Source organism: Oncorhynchus mykiss, chromosome 4, assembly GCF_057628025.1.
Source record: "Oncorhynchus mykiss isolate SJ-2025 chromosome 4, ASM5762802v1, whole genome shotgun sequence".
NCBI lineage: Eukaryota > Metazoa > Chordata > Actinopteri > Salmoniformes > Salmonidae > Oncorhynchus > Oncorhynchus mykiss.
In genome coordinates, this window is record NC_143025.1 from 38,577,057 (window position 1) to 38,581,496 (window position 4,440).

Sequence of the window (4,440 nt, forward strand, 5' to 3'; positions counted from 1 at the left end):
GTTGTGGAGGACCTCTACAAAAGCAGAGAGCCTGTACTGGAAATGAAGGCCATCTACTTCCTGAGCCCGACAGCAAAGGTTCGACATCATTAAATGTCTCTACACCATACTCCACCTCAATATGAAAACGTCTATATTGATCATCATTCCAAACAAAATAGTACAAATAGTACAACTTGTTCTTCACGTGTTCTAAGTTTGACAGGGCTGTGAATGTGTATTTGTAGTGAAATATTTCCATTCAGTGTTGACAGTGTGTGGATGCCTTCATTGGTGACTTCAAGCTGAAACCTAAGTACAAAGCAGCCTATGTTTATTTCACTGACTGTAAGTATGTACTGAGGGAAGAAATATTCAGTCTTTTTTTATTATAAACCCCTTTATTGATGGTCAATTCTGGAACTCTCCCCACATCAGATTGTTCTGATGAGTTGTTCAGCAAGATGAAACAGTACTGTGCAAAATACATACGTGTCTACAGGGAAATAAACATTTCCTTCTTGCCCCAGGAGTCCCAAGTAAGTTTTTTTTCATTTTCCATTCACATAAGAAACTGTTACTCTCCCTTACAAAATAACTTGCACCATGTCAGTTACAGTAGGTTATTCATTTTTGTTGGTCTGTGAGTGTCTGTTGGTGCTGGATATCCGTAGGGCAAAAAGGTACACAAAATCCTGGAAGGGCGTTGCTCTAAAATCTTAATATGATATTATATTATGTGGCAATCTGTCAACGCTAGGATTCTGTAACAGAATATCTGGATACAGTAACACTTGTAGATTTATTCAAAAGACCTGTTCTGTTGTCAGGAGAAAATGCTTGAGGGGGGTGACTTGGATTATATGATCTGTGTTTTATCCCTCTAAAAAAACAGCTTTTAAGAATGCAGAAGCATGGGAAGATTATCAGTTACCGTGTGTTGATGGCACCTAGTATTTGAGAGTGAAGCTGAACACGATGAATTCAGTCAAAATTATTGGCTTTTGTAAATGGCATAAACACTTTTCTGGATGTTCCTCTCATCCATGTACAGTGGGGAGAACAAGTATTTGATACACTGCCGATTTTGCAGGTTTTCCTACTTACAAGGCATGTAGAGGTCTGTATTTTTAATCATAGGTACACTTCAACTGTGAGAGACGGAATCTAAAACAAAAATCCAGAAAATCACATTGTATTTTTTTTTATTTTACCCCATTTTCTCCCTAATTTTGTGGTATCCAATTGTTTAGTAGCTACTATCTTGTCTCATCGCTACAACTCCGGTACGGGCTCGGAAGAGACGAAGGTTAAAAGTCATGCGTCCGCCGATACACAACCCAACCAAGCCACACTGCTTCTTAACACAGCACGCATCCAACCCGGAAGCCAGCCGCACCAATGTGTCGGAGGAAACACCGTGCCCCTGGCAACCTTGGTTAGCGCGCACTGCGCCCGGCCCGCCACAGGAGTCGCTGGTGCGCGATGAGACAAGTATATCCCTACCGGCCAAACCCTCCCTAACCCGTACGATGCTAGGCCAATTGTGCGTCGTCCCACAGACCTCCCGGTCGCGGCCGGTTACGACAGAGCCTGTGCGCAAACCCAGAGTCTCTGGTGGCACAGCTGGCGCTGCAGTACAGCGCCCTTAACCACTGCGCCACCCGGGAGGCACATTGTATGATTTTTAAGTAATTCATTTGCATTTTATTGCATGACATAAGTATTTGATCACCTACCAACCAGTAAGAATTCCGGCTCTCACAGACCTGTTAGTTTTTCTTTAAGAATCGATCCTGTTCTCCACTCATTACATGTATTAACTGCACCTGTTTGAACTCGTTACCTGTATAAAAGACACTGTCCACACACTCAACCAAACAGACTCCAACCTCTCCACAATGGCCAAGACCAGAGAGCTGTGTAAGGACATCAGGGATAAAATTGTAGACTTGCACAAGGCTGGGATGGGCTACAGGACAATAGGCAAGCAGCTTGGTGAGAAAGCAATTATTAGAAAATGGAAGAAGTTCAAGATGATGGTCAATCACCCTCGTTCTGGGGCTCCATGCAAGATCTCACCTCGTGGGGCATCAATGATCATGAGGAAGGTGAGGGATCAGCTCAGAACTACATGGCAGGACCTGGTCAATGACCTGAAGAGAGCTGGGACCAGAGTCTCAAAGAAAACCATTAGTAACACACTTCGCCGTCATGGATTAAAATCCTGCAGCGCACGCAAGGTCCCCCTGCTCAAGCCAGTGCATGTCCAGGCCCGTCTGAAGTTTGCCAATGACCATCTGGATGATCTAGATGAGGAATGGGAAAAGGTCATGTGGTTTGATGAGACAAAAATAGTACTTTTTGGTCTAAAGTCCACTCGCCTTGTTTGGAGGAAGAAGAAGGATGAGTACAACCCCAAGAACACTATCCCAACCGTGAAGCATGGAGGTGGAAACATCATTCTTTGGGGCTGCTTTTCTGCAAAGGGGACAGGACACACAGCCAGGGCTACTAAGGAGTGGCTCCGTAAGAAGCATCTCAAGGTCCTGGAGTGGCCTAGCCAGTCTCCAGACCTGAACCCAATAGAACATTTTTGGAGGGAGCTGAAAGTCCGTATTGCCCAGCGACAGCCCCGAAACCTGAAGGATCTGGAGAAAGTCTGTATGGATGAGTGGGCCAAAATCCCTGCTGCAGTGTGTGCAAACCTGGTCAAGAACTACAGGAAACATATGATCTCTGTAATTGCAAACAAAGGTTTCTGTACCAAATATTAGGTTCTGCTTTTCTGAGGGGCTTTGACCCTGTGACCCCCATCCTTTTAGCTTGCCATGTACCTTAAACATGTTATTGAACAGAAATACAGTGCCTTCAGAAAATATTAATCCTTTGTGTCACTGGGCTACACGCAATACCCCGTAATGTCAAAGTGTAATTATGTTTTTAGACATTTTTACAAATTCATAAAATATGAAAGGCTTATTTCACTTATAAATCACTGTTTCACAATTCCAGTGGGTCAGAAGTTTACATGCACTAAGTTGACTGTGCCTTTAAACAGCTTGGAAAATTCCAGAAAATTATGTCATGGCTTTAGAAGCTTCTTCTAATTGACTTAATTTGAGTCAATTGGAGGTGTACCTGTGGATGTATTTCAAGGCCTACCTTCAAACTCAGTGCCTCTTTGCTTGACATCATGGGAAAATCAAAGCAATCAGAGCAATTTCCAAACGCCTGTAGGTACCACGTTCATCTGTACAAACAATAGTATGCATGTATAAACACCATGGGACCACGCAGCCGTCATACCGCTCAGGAAGGAGACACGCTCTGTCTCCTAGAGATGAACGTACTTTGGTGCGAAAAGTGCAAATCAATCCCAGAACAACAGCAAAGGACCCTGTGAAGATGCTGAAGGAAACAGGTACAAAAGTATATACATCCACAGTAAACGAGTCCTATATCGATATAACCTGAAAGGCCACTCCAAAACCGCCATAAAAAAAGACAGATTACGGTTTGCAACTGCACATGGGGACAAAGATCGTACTTTTTGGAGAAATGTCCTCTGGTCGGATGAAACAAAAACAGAACTGTTTGGCCATAATGACCATCGTTATGTTTGGGGTAAAAAAGGGGGAGTCTTGCAAGCCGAAGAACACCATCCCAACCATGAAGCATGGGGGTGGCAGCATCATGTTGTGGGGGTGCTTTGCTGCAGTGGGGACTGGTGCACTTCACAAAATGGATGGCATCATGAGGATGGAAATGATGTGGATATATTGAAGCAATATCTCAAGACATCAGGCAGGAAGTTAAAGCTTGGTCGCAAATGGGTCTTCCAAATGGACAATGACCCCAAGCATACTTCCAAAATTGTGGCACAATGTCTTAAGGACAACAAAGTCAAGGTATTGGAGTGGCCATCACAAAGCCCTGACCTCAATCCTATAGAACATTTGTGGGCAGAACTGAAAAAGTGTGTGCGAGTAAGGAGACCTACAAACCTGACTCAGTTACACCAGCTTTGTCAGGAGGAATGGGGCAAAATTCACCCAACTTATTGTGTGAAGCTTGTGGAAGGCTACCCAACGTGTTTGACCCAAGTTAAACAATTTAAAAGCATTGCTACAAAATACTAATTGAGTGTATGTAAACTTCTGACCCACTGGGAAGGTATGTTTTTTGTTAGGGAGAAATGTTTCCTCCTGTGTCTGACAATGTATCACTGACAATGTCACCAGCAAAGCACCCCCACACCATCACACCACCTCCTCCATGCTTTACGGTGGGAACCACACAGATCATCCTTTCACCTACTCTGCGATTCACAAAGACACGGCAGAACCAAACATCTCAAATTTGACTCATCAGACCAAAGGACAGATTTCAACCAGTCTCTAATGTCCATTGCTCGTGTTTCTTGGCCCAAGCAAGTCTCCTCTTCTTAATGGTCCTTTT